At 46.9% G+C, this 20,507-nt stretch overlaps 1 protein-coding gene and 1 long non-coding RNA gene across 10 annotated transcripts in view; one reads left to right on the top strand and one right to left on the bottom strand.

Moving 5' to 3' along the window:
• LOC105089813 (uncharacterized) overlaps positions 1-864 on the top strand; it is a 288,482-nt gene extending 287,618 nt beyond the window's left edge. For both annotated transcript variants that reach the window (XR_010384830.1, XR_010384828.1), the window contains one exon: positions 8-864. This is a non-coding gene — a long non-coding RNA (uncharacterized LOC105089813). The remainder of the gene's footprint in view (positions 1-7) is intronic.
• The window catches only part of FHIT (fragile histidine triad diadenosine triphosphatase), a 1,253,474-nt gene that overhangs the window by 63,982 nt on the left and 1,168,985 nt on the right, over positions 1-20,507 (bottom strand). The gene's annotated exons all lie outside the window — the stretch shown is intronic.

The raw sequence follows: 20,507 nt of genomic DNA, 5'->3' as shown, positions 1-20,507 counted from the left end.
CCTGCAGCTCTCCGTGCATCTGCTCATGAACTTCCCAAGGACCCTGGGAGGCTGGCAGAACTCCTCACATCTTGACGACGGGAAAGCAGGGGCTCAGAGTGACACGTCTACTGTCACACAGTTCACAAATGGCGGAGCTAAATCACGACTCAGGGTCATCTCCCCTCCTGGTTTACCACAAAGAGGTGGTGACTATTTCTTTGCCAACTGGAGACAAAGAGGAGACCCTGAAGCCTGGGGTCCTCTACTAAATGCGATACAGAAGTTTCTCTCCAGAACGACACAATTGTATCTGCTCTCACTGCCAACCACTGTGATCCAACGCGGACTGCAGGCTCTGGGCCAGGCCTTGTGCTACTGTATTATATTAGCATTATATTATATTAGCATATAAATTTATTTAATCCTCACAGCAACCCCAAAACATCCTCAAAATATAGGAAGCCTCTGTCATTTTATCCAAAACGCACAAAAGCCTACGTGAAATGATTCACACCCAATGTAATTATCTTTGGACATAATGCCTGTCTTTCACTTTTTGTACTTTACTTTGTAACAATTTTTATGATGGATATGTTATAATTTTTCACAAAATCAATAATGATTTTTTTCTTTTTGGGAAAGACTGGATACAAATGTAAATCTGCGAAGAGCTGAACTGTGGTTAATTCTCAGTGGTGAGACCATAGGTGGCTGTTATCTTCTCCTTTGTGCATTTCAGAATGTTTAGTCTTCATAAATAAGTGAAAACTCAATCTTTAAGAAAGAAAAAAAAAGGCAGCTCTTTTCTAATGTCATAGCATGAGCAGAATGAAGTCTAAACTTTGTATTAAATGGAAGGAAGAACCAACACTTATTAAACACTCTGTATCACTGCCAGGTTCAATGCCAGGCATTTCCTATGCGTGCTCTCATGAGCTCCTCTAGCAGCTCTGGGAGGCAGATGTCACTACCCTCACTGTACAGAAGACAACAGTGAGGTTTCAAGGGGGTAAGAGTCCTGCACAACATCATTGTAGAATCTGGCCTCTATTAACCTCTCTGGCCTGAGGTTCCATGGCTGGTCCCCCAACCCTTGCTCATGCCCTGGGCTCCGCTCCAGCTTCCAGAGTCCTTGGACTTTTCGGACCACAACCTCCAGGTTCCCAGGTCCACATGTTCGCTCACTCTTCCCTCTACTTGGAAAACCCTGGTCCTGCCTCCAACCATTTTTCTAAACCTGTAAGAAATGTTCCTTCTTCCACAAAGTTTTCCTGAGACTCCTGGCTGTGCTGGATGACTCTAACTTTCACCACAGTTACCCCAGAGTTTGCCAAGTGGCAGGCTCCCTCCTGGCCAGCTCAGGACTTCTGAATGCTTTGCATGGCTTGTCCAGTGTTAGAAAGACTTAAAAGTAACTGTTGGTACTCCCAAAATGTCTGCATATCTAGCGGTTCTAGCCCCTGCTTTCCTGCTGGAAAGTAACTAATTGTACCTAAGTAACCACTGCCCGGTTTAGACTGGAAGTGTTTGCTCCTGTTCTAAGAATCTTCTTTTAATTCTTCGTATCCTTGGCCCATTTCTCTTCACTCACTGCTAGGGCCTGGCCCCTGTGGACAGGTTTGAGGCCTTGGAACACAGTTTGCCATGGATTATTATTTTGGAAGTACCTTATCTCTGCCTTTGCCCAGATACAAACCTGTTATATGTCTAATGTTCCTCCCTTCCCGCTGCCCAGCACACAGTAGGTGCTCGAGGAGGACCAGGAAACAGTCACGGCACTACTGCCATCATCCCAGGGAGAGAGAATGGTGGCCCGGATTAGAAAGTGGTGAAAAGAGAGGGGGGAAAATCATCTCTCTTCTGAAATGACATCCTTTGTTTCTTTGAACACTTTCCACCTTAGATGGTGATCATCTGATTATACGTCTCCCCTGTGCTACTAGATCGCACCCTCCTTAAAGTGCACATTGGGTGCAATTCTTGCCCTGTGCCACCCCCAGCCCGCCGAGCAGCATGGCTCACACACACACACACACAAGGCACTCGGAGAGTATCAGCTGAAGGATCATAAACCTGAATCCGGAAACTCAGCATTTCTGTTTCCACTAGATTTAAACACCAAAAAGCAGCACACATCCCTTCCCTCCCACTCACTTAACTGAAAGCTCAATATTTTAATTATCTGAATTAGAGTCAAGAGTCTAGGATACTTCTTCCAATTTATAGACACGAACAGGATCCATTTTTCCCAAGTTGTAGGGACAGAAAGAAGACCAAAGAACGAGGACCTGAAAGGCGTGCGCGGGGCCAGGCGAGGCTGCCGGTTCCCTGTCATCTCCTGGTGCTCATTAGGGAGGCTGCTCTTCATCTGGCCGAGCGCCTTCACTGAAAGGAGCCGCGCGCTGCCTCCTGCCGCATTAACAGTCCCGATTGTGATTTGGCAGCCGCACAGGTCTCATTAGCATGTGAGGACGGGCAAAGGCAGAGGGCTTCACTTTAAGAAAACACTTTGCATACGAACAAAGGCGGAAGGGTGTCAGGCTTTTAAAGAGAATCTCCATCTCACTCGTTGCTTAGCAAAGTCACGTGGAGGCGCGGCTAAGTAAAGAAGTTCTTGACCTTTTCAAGCTATCAAAGGCGACCCGACAAAGCAAAGGGGCTCTGTCCCCCAAGTTTCTCGTTATCGGTTGCCCTGGACAACCAAGCCTGAATAAAACAGCCTCAGGGAGACTGCCACGTAGTAACTCCCTATGTGCTTCGGCAAGGGTCATCTCAAAGAAGGGATTTTTCATAAAGAAGAAAAAGAATATCCGCACGAAAGGAGGAGCACGGAATCTGACCGTCCGGGGCACGTGGATTCTGAGTAGTGACGCCTGAACACGGGGACTGGCTGTCAGGGCTAGGGCTTCAAGCACTGTTACATACAGCCTGGCGTCGGGCGAGATGTGCCCGTTCTTCACTAGTGTGGCTTTAGTCATGGAAGGTGCTGTTGCCTGGAGCAGGGAAGGACCTCAAACATCTCTAGCACAGTGACCATCATATCAGGTTATATCTTTCTCTCTGATTCTTTTGGGGAAGGAAGGAAATCATAGAACCCACAAGAGGGGCTCATGACTTCTCCCCTTCTGCTGAGCTGATCTGGAGGGAATGGGGGAAACAGCAGGCACGAGGTCTCCCCTGGGCCATCACGGACCCCCTCCTAAGACTCTGCAGGGACTTGCTTGAGGACCTCCAGAGATTTCTGTATCTCAGCAAAGTAGGAGGACTATAAATAGGTTAGATATTGCAATGAACATCTAAAATCATATTTTAGAAGGCGGTGTTCTATCTAATGATATAGGATTTAATCAGAATCCCAGTGAATCTTTCATCTGGCCTCCCAAATCCGAGATCATACATTTGGGGTGGGCGGGGTCGGGGGGAGATCTAACTTAACCCGGGGGAACGGGGTGGTGCATCAGTGCTCAGAGGGAATTCCCTCTTGTGAGCCATCAACTGGAATAAGGTCCAGAGCCGAGCAGCATGAAGGCTGAGAGCTCGAAAAGACCTTGCAGAAACTTTCATTTTACAAGTGAAGAAACTGAGGCCCAGAGAGGTTGACTGGCTTTCTCAGGGATGCACAGTGATTTAGAGTTGGGACTCAGGCTGAGACCCAGACGTCCTAAGTCCCAGGTCAAAGCAGGCGATTTATCCCACCATAACAGATGCTGGCCACGATTCACAGCAGCTGCAGTATCCCCCAGGGGCACCATGATTCCCATAAAGCGATAGAAAAGGGGTGTTTATCCAGTGGAAATTACCCTGGATAAGGGACTTCAAAGATGAACACTTGAGGGACAAAGGGTGATTAGTCTGGAAAAGTAGACATATGGGGGCCTCAAAGCAGCCTCAGATTTGGAGAAAAAGACATTTAAAAGTTGGCCCCATGTACAAGACACTGGACCTCAGTTTGGTTTCAAGGGGCAAAGTGAGAACCAGTGGGTGGAACAGAAGGAAGGTTTTTTTCTATTTTGTTTTGAAATTGTGCTGAAATACACATAACATAAAATTCACCATTTTACCCTTTTTAAAGTATGTCACTCAGTGGCATTTAGTACATTCCCAATGCTGTGCAACTGTCACCACTATCTAGTTGAGAAGATTTTCACCATCCTAAAGGGAAACCCCGTAGCCATTAGGTAGTAATTTCCCCTCGCCCCTTCCCTCCCATCCCTGGCAACCGCTGCTCGGCTCTCTGTCTCTACAGATTTGTCTCCTCTGGGCATTTCACAGAGATGGACTCAAACAATGTGTGGCCTTTAGCATCTGGGGAAGCGGATGTTCTTATAATACATCTGGAACTGCAGGAGGCCTGTGTGCTTTGAAAGGGGGCTGGGTAGTGAGTTTGAGTTCCCTGATCCTGAAGTTCAGGCCAAGGCTGGGAGCCCATGTGCTGGGGGCTCAGGCACAAAGGATGAGATGAGAAGAGACGGGGAGTCAGGGCTTCTGTGACAAGCCCCATGGGGTGACCTCCCTCATCATCGCCCCCGGCTGCGCCCGCCTGGCCGCCCACGGCGGTGTCATGGACCACGTGGCCTGGCTAACTCCGCTCTGCCCGCTGACTTCCTGCCTTGACAGCCCTCTCCCACCTCCGGTTTTGTTGACACTTGTTCGCCAATTTGACTGACACCCCGCGGACAACCTTCTCCCTCGAGCATGTTTGACCTGAGTGTATAGTTTCTGCTGAGCGGATCTGAAGTTTCAGTCGGCCGTGAGCGCAGCCAGGCAGGTGTGAGGAGAAGGGATAAACAAGGATCATCTGAGCTTTAACTGCACTGATTTGGCCCAATGACCTCAGGGACCAGCTATAAAACCGGAAGGCAAGGGCAGTAAAATTAGCTACCAAGGGACCGTAAGGTAGAAACACTGTCTTCGTTGTCCGGACGCAACACCCACTCACGCATGAAAGCCGCTATAAACACTCTGACACCAGCCTTACGACAGCTTAGAGGACAGGTCGTATGTCAGAAGATGGATTAAAAAATCAGAGCTGGGATCTAAGGGAATCACAGAAATATCACTTTCCAGATGATGATAACAGATTTCATGCATCACCTGGAAATCATATTAGAACCAGAATATCAGCCCTGCTTCGTGTCTAGGACCACAAGTTGAAAAGTTCTCTTAAAAAAAATAGTTAAGGATTGTGTACTGGGTTGAACAGTGGTGTCCAAAAGTTCATGTCTCCCCAAAACATTCGAATGTGATTTTATTTGGAAAGAGGGTCTTTGCAGACTTAATTAGTTAAGATGAGGTCACAGTAGATTAGGCTGGGCCCTAAATCCAGTGACTGGTGTCCTTATAAAGAGAGGGGGATCTGGGGCCACACAGACACCCACAGAGGGAAGGATGCCATGTAAAGACGGAGCCAGAAATTGGAGAGATGCAGCTGGAAGTCACGGAAGGCCAAGGGCGGCCAGCACCCACCCTAAGCGAGGAAGACACAAGGAAGAACTCTGCCCCGGCACCTTCAGAGGAAGCATGGCCCTGCTGGCACCCTGAGTTTGGATTTCCAGCCTCCAAAATTCGAAAAGAATAAATTCCTGTTGTTTTAAACAAGTGTACGAAAATTTATTCTAGTGGCCCAAGCAAACTATATAGAACAGCCTGGATTCTCTCTTTTATACAATTGTTCAAGCCTATTTTTAAAAAAATAGAAAAGACTTTAGCTCTTAAAATGAAATCTCATTGTATCTGGAGTTCAACCACTGAATGCAGCTTCAGAAATGAGTGGTATCCAATTCTAGTGACTTAAAAAGGTACCTTCTTTCTACTGACCAGGACTTATTTTATTCCTCTGTCTGGTTGTTTTGTTTCCCAGTGAAGAGAAAGACTGGCCCTCAGAGCCCTCTGTCTTCACATCTGCTCCTCCTTCTTTGCGATCCCTTCCCTTAAGCTGCCAAGCAGAGTCTCATCCCTCCCTGCCCATCCTTTGTTCCCTCTTCTCATGATTCTCCAGAAAGAGACTCAGCCCGCAGAGGCAAGTGCACGCCGACCTGGTTGAGCTCTGGTCCCTCCGTGCTGATTTTAATTTTTATCACATTATATGGGATCCCTCTGGTGGTTACTAAGAGACACGCCAGTTTCAAGAGATGAGAGGCGAACGGAGGAATCTTCACATCTAGAGGATAAGGGACTCAGGGTTTACACGTTATTGAAAGACAAACAGATGGGAGACGGCTTTGGGCTCCTCCCCCAGGTTAGTGAGACAGCTCCCAGGGCCGGGGGTGTGAAAGGCTGCGTGTGTGATCCTCGGAAGCCTTGTGTTAGTGGGAGGAGTGGGTGCAGAGCTGTCGTGCCTGCAGAGAAGCAGCACAGAGGGTCCCAACCACGTCCAGTGGTTTCTGACTGCAGGGGCTCAGAGGGAGAGACAGCAAAGACTGCGGTGAGAGGGCCATGGACACAGGGTAACCAGACCTTGGCACGGGGCACATTTCTAAGCATCTCCTCAAATATCTGTAAGAACAGCTCCTCCCAGTGACCCTCCGAAATCAGTCAAAGCCAGCCCTCCTCCTCACTTACGACTGAGGTACATAAGCATCCACCTGGCTGCACCCAGCCTGTCCTCTGGTTTGTAACAGTGACAAAGAAACCACTTCTGACACGAGTACATTTTTCTCTACTGGCTGGGTGCTCTGCGTTGACGCTGGTAAGGCTCTGTTAAAACGCCTTTACGTCCTGAGATGCATGGATGTGTTCATTTAGAGCATATGCATCAGAAGACCTAAATTAATTGCTCTCTGATGAATGTCATAACACCTCCTTTCTGCTTCTCCCCGGCCACCCCCGCCCCACAAAGCACCCTGAAAAGGTCAACAGCACTATCAAATGCAACACACTTCCACTTCCTTCCAAGCTCATAATTAAAGCTAATTAGTACTTTTGGTAATTAGCACATGTAAGCTTTCTACTCTCTGAATTAATAAGACTTTCTGAGGTTTGGAGCCAAGTAGACTTTTTATTCATTGGTTCAGATTTCTGAGCTGTCTGTGTGGTTGGTTAAAGTGTGTCTGTTGACAGTGGAATACTGGAAAGAAACCATTACTCAACAATGGCCTCTCTCAAGCCGGGGTGTGAGTTATCCACAGGCAAAAGTGCAATGATGGTCACCGGATAAAATCAGAACCCTGTAGGGTCTCCAGTAACTGACCAGCCTCAGCCTCTTGGTGCAAAAGGGTTGTGTCCAGTTTCTATGTCACTCGAACTCGACACACCTCCCCTCTGTCACCCACAGACACGCCTGCTGAACGCGTCAGACCTTCATGATTTTTAACAGAAGACAGAGGCGATGGCTGCAGGGCACCGATAAATAACTCCTCATTTTGGTTCAAACAAAAGTCAAAGAAGAGAAAAATCATTAGTCAAATTGGCTTCTGCTTTTGTGCAGACAAAGTGATTCTCCAAACAGCTTCATGTGTCTTTTTTTAGTCAGTCTCTGGGCAGCCGGCATGCCCAGACAGAATTAAAAGGGTGTTGTTGTTTTCTTTTTAAATCAAGAAATCAAATATATAGTGTATTAAAAGAAAAAAAAAGCCTCTGTGATTTGTTTTCAGACTTTAGAAACAGTTTGAGAAAAATCTTCCATAGGGGAGCTCATTTGTGCCCTCCCCTCACCCCGCACGAATCTCAGAGGGGAAAGGAAAAGAAAAAGAAAACAGCTTGGTGATTTACTAGACTCTTTATAAATCCAGAACCAGAATGGTGGTTGCTCATAGCACCAGTCATTTTAATGCACAAGGGAAAGAAAACAGTCATTTCTGCAGGAACGGGATTATAAGGCCGCCCTGGGTCAGCAGAGTGAATAGTTCCGATTTTAATGGCACAGTGACTGCGGCTGTGACTGCCACATTTGGATCCGTAAGGGGCAGTTGCTGCTATTTAAGAGCAATGACACATTTGGTCCTGTGGCTGGCAGTGCTTCGAAGGTGACCAGGGACCCTGGGTTTCCATAGCCTCTCGGGCCCAGTTCCATCTTACTCACTGACCCTGTTACACTCAAGGGTACACTTAAGTAAGTTCCAGAAATAGATACACTCCAGTGAGTCCCAGAAACAGCGGTCCTCAACCACGGGTGATCCGTCCCCAGGCGACATCTGGCAATGTCCGGGTAACCTTGTCACAACTCTGGGGTGTTTGGTGAGAGTTTCTCCCAGCATCTAGTGAGTGGTGGCCAGGGAAGTCTCTCCACAACATCACACAAGACAAACCCCAGCAAAGAACGATCTGGCCTGAAGGGACAATGGTGCGGAGACTGAGGGGTCTGCAGAGGGTCCGAGTCCCTGCCTGCACTTACTACGGAATTGCCAAACACGAGCGCCCGTGCTGACGCCGGCCTGTGCTCGGCCCCCTACCGGGTACGGGCAGCGGGCGCGCCCCGGGACGGGCCGGCGCTGAGCCGGGCTGGCGGACACAGGCGCCCCCGGGGCGATTCCAGCCGCCCCAAAGCCCGCACGGGGCGTCTTCACCCCGCGGCGCGGGCGGACACACTGCATTATGGATGCGCTCACTGGCCACGGCAAACAGTTTAAGAAGGATGCTTACATTTAATGAATCCTAAGTGGTTTATTACCGAGGGTCAAGTTCCCGCTTCCTGTGGGAATTTGACATTTATGAAAAGTCTCGTGCGTTAATTATTCAGCAGAGCCGTCCCTCCTATGGACATTCGCTTTCCCGACACACTTGACAGCACTCCCATTCCCTGTCTGCACGGGCTACTTTGTTGTTAATCCTCCAAGCATTAATAAATAAAATTTCCAGCCGAGCCAGGATGCAGCTACCCTCAAATATTATGCAATAGACAGCTAAATGCTCTCTGATTTTTCCCGCTAGTAGCCAGTCATCTCCCATAGCTATTTACGTTCTTCCTTTGTTCTTTAATGTATAAACCTGGGATCTCTTCCCACCGAGAAGAAAACTACGCTTAGTAATTAAATTACACCGCATTAAACTTACTTAACTTCAGTTCACCAGCAGGGAAAATTCCATGCCCCTGGCTTTCACAGTTAACTCCTAATCACACTTGCAAGCTGTATCTTTTCGGTGAGTTGCTATAATTTTCATTTCTGAAATTCCATTAAAAATGGTAATGTCATTACTCCTGTTAATGCTCAAAACCAACAGCATAATCCTGCATTTCAATTAGTAATTATAATTAATCATTATTTCATTAATGAAATGTTTAGCTGGTAATTGTCTTTGAGCACCTTACTCCCCAGGCTTATAAGCATTTCCTAAGGTCGAATTCACTGCCTCTTTCTGATGAAGTGGCACCGTCAACCTTACTGTATTTGAACACCTTCACGTGGATCCGCATCTCAGGCCCAGGACATCGACTGCGTATTTACACTTTGGAAATGTGCGGCTCCTGGCTCTTGAAAAGCTTTGCATGAAGACTTACGTGCTTCTCTGCCAGCCTAAGAAGGCGTGCTCCGAGAGCACAACGCATGAAAAGTAATTCTTGGAGCCCTTAGTTAATAATAAACGTGGGCTCCAAATTCACGGATTTTTGAGAGAGACTAGAGCAAGCATTTGGAGGTATTCTTTGGAGCAGGCAGGTTGATTTTAAAGCTTAACAAATAAAGAATAAGCTGGGAGGGATGTCCAGAATTTCATAGGAGGCAAGATTTTCATTGATCCTCTAGTGATATTCCTGTTTTCTTGGGGGGTTTTTCAGGGTGGGGAGGAAAGCCTGTCTTCGCCACGAAACTGTAAACACCAAAGAACAGGGGCTGCCGCCTGCGTCCCCGTGAGACTGTGGGCAAACCAGCGCATCCCCCTGTGCCTCAGTCTTCTCATAAGGGAAGTGGGGGCACTGGGGCCTAGGTGGCAGGCCTGCTGGGATCCTCACCTGCAATCATGAGCGTGAAGACACGACTGCCGCACCCGGCCCGTGGCCACCGCTAACTACTCCCATGCTGTCATCCTCCGTATGATTTGTGCTTATTTGATGCAGCCTTTTGGCTTTCATTAAAAATGTAAACAGCAGCAAGAAAGGCAGCAGTCCCAGTGGACACGGGCCTACAAATCTGTGGGCTTCTTCCTTCGCACGACCTGGAAGTGGGGAGAGGACACTCCCCGTAACGCCCCGGAGTCCCGGGAAGGGGCCGAGAGAGGGCCCTGGTGTCAGGCTCACCAATCATTACCGGTGCGAACAGTGGAGCCATGCGGGGTCCCCTAAGTGCATCATTTGTTTCAGACAGTACCGAGAGCTGGGGGAACACGAAGGGAAACACTCACACTAGAAGGTAGGGGCAGAGATGACGAAGTGCTGAACACACACACAGTGTGAGAAACCTGTCTTCTCTCCAGTCCCACAGCCCTCATCCCCTTTTCCTAACAAGCCAACCTTAGCCCCTCTCCTGAAGCATCCTCCCTGTCTTCAGAGCGGGCTGCCCTCAATCCACACTGACACCCCATCAGGGATGGGCAATTGGTCTATGCTCAGGAAATGTGTGCTACGTGCACACTGGAGAGCTTTAGAAAATCAGCATGCCCCAAGTGAGGTGACAGGAACTCAAGGGAGAAAACTGGGGTGGGGCAGAGGGTCTCTTGCCAAGCGCCTGGTCACGGATGGCGGTGGGCTCACAGGGGCTGGACAAGAGTGACCCCGATCACTGATCTTTCAGTGAGAAAGATGCCCAGGGATCCGGCGGAAGCAGATGGAGACGGCCCCCCACACAGCCCGTGCTCCCTGCAGACCCCAGAGTCTTGGTAGGTCGGAGGTTTAGCAGATGGTGTTTTTGCATTAATTGTCTAAATTACCATCTTCAAGATTCTCTGTTTTCTAAAAACTAGTTGCCTCAAGGCTTTAAGAGTTTAATTTAACTGAAATGTTTGTGTGTGCCGGTAGTGTACCTGTTTGGCAGGTTCTCTGTCCCAGAGGGGTGGTGCACGAGATCTGAGGAAAGTCAGCTGGCCACAGAGCCTGGCCTGGAAGACGGGTGTCCCGTCTCTCTGCACTGCTGGCCGAACAGGTGGGGGAACGGTCTCTTGGCACAGCCCAAGAAGAGCAGTTTTAATCTGGGTCCCCACACCGTGGCTACCACAGTGTTAGGTGTCGGAAGAAAGACAAATCCTAGAGTTGCAAAAGAAGTGTTCCTCCAGCTTTTGAAACGCGCCAGAAAGCTTTGTTTCACATTCACGTCTGCTTCCAAGCAATGTGGGATGCCAGTTTCACCGGTTTTATTCACAACAGTTTTCTTGCCAGTCCAAACTCCCCTTTGTTTAAAAAAAGAAAAGGACAGAGAGAGAAGAAGAAGAAAAAAATCTCATAGTCCTTGTCTCACTAGCCAGACTTGAGGCTGCAAAGCTCTTCGGAGAGCAAGCAGTACCAGAAACTGCGCCCAGGAGCTTCTAGGGGACTCCAGGAAAGAGAAGGGAAAGAGAAGGGGGTGGGGGGAGAGGAAGACGGGAGGGCGGGGAAACCACACAGATGAGAGGTGGACAGCCAACCTCAGGATTCCGAGCGGGTGGTACGGGGGACCATGACAGCTGAGACGTACCAAGAGGAGCGCACTGCATCAAGAGTGTGTATGAATTCTGCAAAGAGAAAAAAGAAGACCTCTGACCCACTCCGAAGAGGGAGACAAACTTCAAAGCAAAGTAACAATCGCCTGCGCTTTGCCCGACTTTAAGTACAAGGAACATTCATCGTGGACCGGCTTAGCTGCCCCTCCCCCAGCATGTGTGGCTACCGAGGGCACACGATTCAGCGGGTTCAGCCTCCCCCCCGGGGCACAGCACGGGCAAGGCTTGCCGACATAAACACATGAGGATGCCCGCTCCTAAGTGGGGTTCGCTCAGCGGCCGGCTCTGCTGTGGAGGGAATCTCTGTCTAGGACGGTGGCTGCTAAATACCAGCTCCCTTTCAAGATTCAAAGGAAGGGGGTGGCATTTCATCTCCTTGACACTAAGAGTCATTCACAGTAAGATAACAGCCCAGGAGGAAGACATGTGACCTCCTCAAAGTCTTCTTTCCAATCTGAAAAATAAGGGTTTGTTTTTTTTTTTTGGTGGGGGGGTGCAGTGCGGGTGATGGAAATCAATTTACCATTGAAAAAATCTCCAGCTCAACCTGGTAGTCCTTTATGAAAAGTAAAATTTGCTTTTATTAAAGGCAACAGATCTTTATGTGAGCACCACAGAGATCAGCCCTTGGCTTCGGATTTTTTGCAATGCGTCGTGTGTGTCAGAATCAGTAAAAATGGCAATGCAGAGACGACAGGGAGAAAAAGAAACATTGCAAAGAATTCTCCTGGTTATTTTTAAAATATTGTCTCTGTTGACTTGAAGTGGTGTAGAAACAGTTCCATATGCTGTGTTTCTTTTTTCCTGTTGCATCTTAAGAGTTTAAACATAGATCTTCTATCGGATACAACTTCTGTTAACAATATGGCCTCCTGGGTTAGCAAAGGGAACATTCATCCCTCACACGCTCTGCGTTTGGGAGGGGAGGGCTGCTAGCCGTCTCGAGTCCCCTGCTCACATTTAATTATGGAAAGCATCACGCTCTTAAGTTCTTCACCAGTCCTTTCCTGTAACCCAGACTGAAACGACATACTCATTTTTCTAGGTTCTTGCTGGGTTTGGACCCAATTAAGTCCCCAGAAATTCCCTGTCTTAGCAACTGTGTCTCTGTTATTTCATATGAGACGATATGTCTGTCTGTATTTCATATTGCTTTGTGAAGATGATTACCAGTCTTCCTCATCATTTTATTTTTCTTAAAAAATATTTTTAGCTCTACAAACTTATTTATTCATATATTCATGGAGTAAAACTTTAAAATAGACACAAGATTATGACCCCATTCACCACACTGCCCCAGTCCTCATCCCCTCCCTGGAGGTAACAGTATTACCAGACTGGCTCCTATTCCTTTGTCTGTATATTTGCACAGATCTCAGTATACAGTCATGTCTTATTTTTGTTGCTACAGTTGCTACATAACTAGAATCATACCATAGAATGGGTGCATCACGATTTCTTGACCCGTTCCTCCACTGATGGATTTTATACTTTGCCTCTTAATTTGCTAAAAACATAGGTTCCATTTTCAACACTTATAACCAGACCAGGCTGGAGTTGTAGAAAGAATACAAAACTGGGCTGGATTTCAGTCCAGCTCTGTCACTAATGTCCAGGTGGTCTTGGCTGAGCCACTATCCTCCTTGGACCAACATCTCCTCCTCTGTTGGGGGTGGGCGAGCGCAGCAGTCAGCTGGTCCAGGCCACAGCCCCCCAGTACTGAGGCCACGCTTTTCACACTGCAGTGAGAGTGGTTTACTCCAACAGACACATATTTACTGGGAAATATGTGCCAATATTCTCATTATCCAAATGCTTGTACACCTTGAACCATGCAGGTTTCATCGGATCGTTGGTGCCACCATATTCTAACTCAAGAGGTGAATGACTTAATGGACTAGAGCCTACATGTGTCTTTTCTCTAAGTCATGTGGAGGTTTTGTTTTAACTGAATTAGGAATCAATAGTTTCATAGAAAAATGCAGTCTTTTCACTTCTATTAGGAGAAAATCCTATTTGGCCACAGGCTTGTACACCACAGGCAAAGTTACTAGCTGTGTAGGAAAGATGGGTGCTTTCATGCTTTGGAAACTTACTGGCAGTGACCCAGACAATGAGGAAAGCAGAACACGGCGAGAAAAAGGAACAATTTAGTGATTAAGGCCAGTTTGGATCAGGGCAACTCCCCCAACCCTTCCTCGGCATTCCTGATCCCCCTTCCTATTTTGTTTTTCTCCTATCATTTCCACATGCCTTATCTTTTACTCTGTATTCCATTTAGTGTCTGTCCCCCCTACTCCAATATTAGCTCCGTGACAGCAAATGTTTTTATCCATTTTATTTATTTTCCAATCCCAACATTAAGAATGCCTGGTGCATAGTAGTCACTAAAAAAAAAAAGTTATTGAACTGATAGAAAATAAGTGGATAGAAAATAACTGACAGAAAATAAGTGGCTGGCTGGAAGGAAGGACAGGAACACAATCAGCTGGTGCTTAGTACTGGCTGCCATCTTTGGATGGGGCATGAGTCCTTCAGACAGCACCCATCCATGCAGCCCACTCCACTCCTTTCAGTTTCCTTCCTGGCTGCCCCCTGAGGCATCTGACCTTGAGATGCCAGCTCCAGGATCCCTTTACTGAAATACACTCGAGTAGCTGACCAGGAATCAGCCCCCAGAGGGGGCACCCTGAGCAGCAGGGATTGTGACTAGATTGAGGTGAGTGAGGTGCCCAAGGCGTGACGTTCAAGGCTGTGGGAGCCTCATTCTTAGGGAGGCACTCACTCTGAGCATCAGGCAGGTGCAGGGCTGACATCGGCATGACCCTGAGAAAAAGTACTTCTTTAAAGTTGGTTTCCTGGGCACGTCTCCTGCCTTCACCCTAGATCCAAGGCAGCTAGTGGAACCTGCACACAGGCAGCCACAGTGTGAGCGCCGATTCTTTCCTGCTCGGTTCAGGAGACCTGGCAGGCACAGTTACAGGGAGATGTTTCTGTCCTTGAACAGAATCACAGTCTAGTATGGGAGACACCTGTGCATATACTTAATGAGAAAAAGAAGATAACAAAGCATGAGCATTACGAACAAATCCTTAAAGTAGAGTAGAGGAGGAAGCAATTTAGCCTGTTAACAGGTGAGGTGAGATTTCTAGAAGCAGCGGCATTAGGAAAGGGCCAGAGAAAAACGAGCAGAATTTCTCCAGCTAGAGAAGAGTCAGAAATGACATTCCTCGTGCATGAAGCTCTGCAGGGAAAGGCACGGAGGCTCTGAGAACAGCGCACACAGCCCAGTGGATGGGTGGGATGTTCCAGCCAGCTGGCTGGGGAAGAGGCTGGACATGTGGGTGAGGACAAGATGATGAAGATTATATTTGCCAGGCTAACATGCTTTAATTTTAAACACTCTGTTTCTCAGGGTATGAACTTCAGATAAGCTTAGAATCACACAGCATGGATATTCAGGAGCTGGTTCCTGGGCATCCCTGCAGAACCAAAGGGTCTCTAGGGTTGGAGCTCAGGAATTTGCTTTTGAAAATGAGTTCTTCAGGTAATTCTTACTCCTGCCAATGTCTGAGAAGCCTGAGTTTAAAGGTTATTTGTTCTTCGACACGTGTTCACTTGAATTACCTGAATTGCTCTAAAAATATGAATGTATCCCAAGCTTAGCCCACTACTGGGGATTCTATCCTAAAAAAGTTACCACTGGGTCTTCACAAATGGTTTTTAGATCTCTGCTTTAGAAAGATCCCGCTGGTGATACGGAGAATGGGGACGATTTAGAATGGTGAGGGGCTTAGGGACAGGCCGAGAGACAAGAAAAAAAAGTAAGGGCAGTGACACACCAAGACGGAATCCACAGACCTTTTGGCCAGATGAATATATGAAATAAGAGAAAGAAAGGAGTCGACAGTTTCCTCTTTGCAACTTGAAACCTGGATGAATGTCATGAGCCAAGAGGAGGATCATGAAAGGAAAGAGGTTTATGACAAGGTGAGTAGCAGCCAAGTTAGCAAATTTCTGAATTCAAGGTGCAGATACAGATGCCCAGGAAAAAGCTGAAAATATGAACTTAATATTCAAGAAAGAGGCTGGGGCAGAAAATGAAGACTCAGGCGCTACCGTTGAGGAATGAGAGCAGAATTCATGAAGCGGACCAGACGAGACCAGATAAAACCGCACATGGAGGCAAGTGGTTGAGGAAGAAATTGTGAAGAACCCCATCAGTTAAGGGGCTGGCAAAGGAAGAACGTGTGAAGGAGTAGTCAGGAGGGTGCGAGAAAATAAACACAGATAATATTAGTGGAAGCAAAGCAACTGACGTGGGCTTTGGAGCGCGGTCTTGGTTGGGCTCAGCAGGCATGGCCTCAGGAGAATGACCAGGTGCCTCCTGCCAGTTTCCTGTGGAGACGTCCATGGACAACACCCGACACCCATCATCTGCAAGGAGACAGCTGCAGTTCTGCCTTTTCATGTGCTTTCCTCGCACCCACCCCCTGGGAGGTGCAACATGATTTTCCCATAGCGCAGATGGGATGCTAGCTGGAGCCGCCCCTGCCCTGCAGAGCTCTCCCTCGGTGCAGCTCTAACAATGCCTAGTAGTGCAAACAGGGCTGGCTCACTGATGCCTGGAGCCCAGGGGCCATCGAGCCAGCCTGCCCCTGCCCACCACGATCCAACCGGAAAAGCATCTAGTGCCAAGATTAGAACTGTTTCCTTTTGCTCCCAATTCTTCAAAGAGTTTCTTTTTTTAATGTATTGGGAGAGAGACAGAAAAGGAACAAAGGAGAGAAAGAGAAAGGAGGAGGGATGGAGTTAAAAGAAAAAGGGAGGGAAAAAGAAAGGAAAGAATAGAGGCAGAGTGTAGAAGGCAACCAGCGGAGGAGCCAGAGACCTGTCACAGGGACTGACCCACGCGGCCGGGTAGCCCTGACGGCTGCTGTGCGTGCTGAAGGCACCAGCATGTGCTGGGCATCCAGTGTTATACCTGACACGCCCTGAGCACTTAGTATCTGTCAGTTATGATTCTATTTTTGAATAGCCAGGGAAAGCAGGTCAGCCTCTGAATGGCCAGATCCTTTGTTCATTTTCCCACTGCCATGCAGCAAAATTCATGCTAAACAACTTGGAAGAATTCTGTATTGTACCACATTCTGTTTGCACTCTCAGTGGTAAGACTGTTTGGCTTGGGTGATATTTGATGCCTCCACTGAAGTCATTCGCTAGAGAGAGACTGGAGCTCACCACCTTCCTAGGAAGATGCAGTGCGTTTTATCAACATGCTCAAAGTAGTTTAAACGTCCAGTGCTAGTTTCCAGCTTCTAACTGTTCTCTGACCCCTCTCTCCACTTTTTTCCACTGCTTTTTCCTTACCCCTTCCATCAATTTCTCTCACCATCCCAAATGTAGTGGACTAATTTTCTTTCTTTCTTTTTTTTTTTTTTTTTTTTTTTTGGAGGAGAGGTTCTTCCTAAGCCTTTGAAAATTTCTCCTAAAAGAAAGCTCTGCTGTTAGGATTTTCCAGCTAGTTCTACAAAGGTGCTTTCAAAGAGCTCTTGAAATCAGCAGCTCTCTGTATGTTTTGGTAAAACGAAGCAAAGGTTCTGTTTGTGTGGTTGGGTGTGCTGATTGAAATGCTGCAGTCTCCCCCCGGGGCCTCCTACTACCTTCCGACCGGCACCTCCAGAGGCTCCCTTCCTGCCGACTTGCAGAGAGTTTGATCCTTTTTCAACAGCGCATATGCTGCTGTACGGGTGCCTGTTTGCTTTGGTTCGTATTTCTTCTCCGGATGGATTCTCTATGAAGATCATCCCCACTTGTTTGATCTTTAATTTCACATCTTGTCATTTTCTTTTCAAATGTGCTTTTTTTTTTTTTAGTAGATGTATCTTTTGGCAGAACAACTTCCTACGGGCCTCAGTGGGTGTTAATGGCACTTTCATTTATTATCCCAGACAACTTCAATTTCTAGGGGGTCAGGGGAGCTCTGCTGTGGTTCAGAGGGGAAATAAATCCTCTTGCAACTCTGGCCATGCTATGTCACTTCTGTGGCCTCACAGAGAGGGAGAGGACCTGAGAACACTGGCCACGTCTGTCCACGAAGGCTTCTCGAGTTATCAGTGTGCTTCCCAGCCTGGAGTATGAACATTTAGAAAAATGTTCACGCTCACTCAGCTCACTCCCTGGGTCTGTAGAGGAGTGAAGCTGTGTCTTAGGCACACAGACAATTTCAGGAATGGGCTTTGAAGGAAGGCCTCTGTTTATCTTACATCAGTGAGTCTCAGTCTCGGGAGGACGAACGGCTTCCATGGGGTACTGCTTCAATAACTTTTAAACCACAAATGACACCCCGCCCACCAGGGCTGCGGTGTGCAGGGCCCCTTGAGGTCAGTATCTGATCTAATCCCTCCCCACACTTTGGCTGAAAGCTGGGCAGTGCAGTCAGAGCACAAGTCTGACCGCTTTCTTTTCACTGCACTGGTCAGTTACTCAACCATGATGGACAAGCTGATGAGTCAAATTGGAACAACACAGACTAAGAGAATGACAGCTAAAGTCGGCGATGGCAAAAATAACAGACATTTCTATGACAGAACATCAACAGGTAATTACTGATTGTCTACTGGATACAAAGCCCTATGCTGCAGGACACTGAAAGGTGTGGTTAATGTGGCACCGAATGTCATTCTGCTGGGTGACAACGAAGTATGTGTTTGAATACAGATACTCACATAAATGCCGATACCGACAGCAGCTATACAAAATGCTTTCCACGTTCTGTCTTAATTAATCGCTGACACGGATGCTACAAGTATCCCTATTTTATAGAGGAGAAAATTAGAGCTCAGAGAAATGAAAGAACAAGGTCTCACTCAGCTGGAAATTGGTGGGGCCAGTACATAAATTCAAGTTCGTCTGACGCCCAAGAGTGTTAACTACGATGTGACAAATTAACATTTTTTAATTGCCTGAAATTTTCAGTTTTGGTCTATTTTGGTTGTATCAGCACAAATCCAAGGAGATAAACAGATGTATGTGCCTAACTCTAAAGCAGTATGTGTTGCCTTCCTCTCTACCTTATACTCCAGGTAAGTCTTTACAGCTCTAATACGTTGGTCTCTGCAAATTTGACATTTGATCATAAGTTGCCCATCCTGAAATGAATTACAACTCCCCGCATTAAATAAGCACTTAGAGGTCCATCTCTATTCCTTTTGAAGAGACTTATAAATGAATCTTTTTCTGATCTTTCCTAAAATTAACATGAAAAGCCAAACTCGGGCAACATCATCGAATGACACAAGTGTTTAATTCTGCGAATAAGGCAGAAACATAATCGATTATTTACCTGGTGCTTAAGGCAAAGAAATTGTGGTTTCATTTGCGTTTTCATGTTTGAATTCCACTGTCAGGCTGTAATCCTTTTTTCTATCTTCAGACAGTTTTTTTTAGAAAATGATCATCAAAAACAAGAAACAAAGAAAAGGAAATAAACTACATTTTCTTTGCCTTTGGGATCGAAGACATTTTCCCCTTGGCGTGTGCCCTAATGAATAGGAAAATCTAGAATGAAAGTTATGGTGCTGCTTTGGTAACTTCTCAGGAATCAATATAATTTTGGTTTTCTGCTACAACTCTCCTGGAACATTTGATGGATCTCTTAGTCACTGACAACTCAACTTCACACTGCAGCAGAGCTCTCCCGGCCGAGTGAATGTGCCTACAGATAATAAAGGGCGATTCTTGGAAGTTTGCATTTTTTAAAGAGAGATGCACAAAGTTCCCAGGTGCATCACTGCACGTGACATGTTCCCACAGGCTTTGCCAAGCACTTGCCTGACTTCTGGGGCCAAATTCCTTTAAGTCTTTGGTCCAAGAAAATTAGCTCACCACTCAATGAGAAATAACAGTTCAAAGATGTCCTATTTTGGGTTAAGGTAGATTTGTGGGAAAATCTCTTTCTAATACTATGTAGTGTTTTAAAAGTAGGCACTTGGTTTAGTTTTGCACTTTTAAGGAATAGAGGGTTTTTTTTAAACCGAGGGATACATGCGAACACACATGCACACACACCACCAAGTCACCAAGTTACTAATTTACTCAGTTCACTTGGTGTTAAATGAACTTTCCAAGAAAGAAAACCTTAATTAAGTGTTTCAAGGCTTTCTGGTTTAATCACAGTCCCTGTGAAGAGACAACTATAAAAGAAATGAAAGATGAAAAGTGATGCAGAATTGTGTTTCTTTTACATGTATATGGTATCCATTGGATACCAGGAAGTAGGTGATGGTTAATTACAATAATCACTCCAGGTTGGTTAAATCACATGGAACTAATAACATGAATTTCGACTGTGGACAAGAATACTAAGTGGGTTGAGGCAACTTCTGCAGAATTAAAGATGCACAATTCCAGTGCCTTGGCCTCTGAAAATTTATCTTTGTTCTATGTGAACCTGTATGGATCCAAGTAAAAGATTCACATTCACAAGTCAAGGTCTCAGGCAAGGGAAGTTAAACATGTGATCTTCCTTGGCGTCCTCTGTGCTCACGGGCCTTTACAGTCCCGCATCTCTGCACCAGCAGCAGGAGAAGGTGAGAGGCCGAGAAGCCCTCAAATTCAAAATCAGATCGGTGGGAGAAACCATGCAAGACTCAGCCAGGAAAGCCTCCGCCTCCTCGTTCCCCCATGCTGTCTAAGCTATAGAATTCAGAGCATGCATGAGCTGAGAGCCTTCACCATCCTCAGAAAGCTGAACTGATTAGGAAGTGTGGAAGACACAGTGACACTGTTCCAGAACCATCCACGTGCTCGGCTGCATTAGAAAGTCCCTTGCAGGTGGGGGCCCCCTCTGACCTGTTCTGGCCAATGTGCTCTGAGTGAAAATACTGCATTAAGGATCAGAGAACTTAAGAGCCAGCACACGAGCTTCCAGCTCTTTCTTTCTCTGCCTCAGTGACGTG

Source organism: Camelus dromedarius, chromosome 17 (genome assembly GCF_036321535.1).
Source record: "Camelus dromedarius isolate mCamDro1 chromosome 17, mCamDro1.pat, whole genome shotgun sequence".
Classification (NCBI taxonomy): Eukaryota; Metazoa; Chordata; class Mammalia; order Artiodactyla; family Camelidae; genus Camelus; species Camelus dromedarius.
Note: the sequence above shows the minus strand (reverse complement) of the source record. Positions and strands in the feature narration are given on the sequence as shown.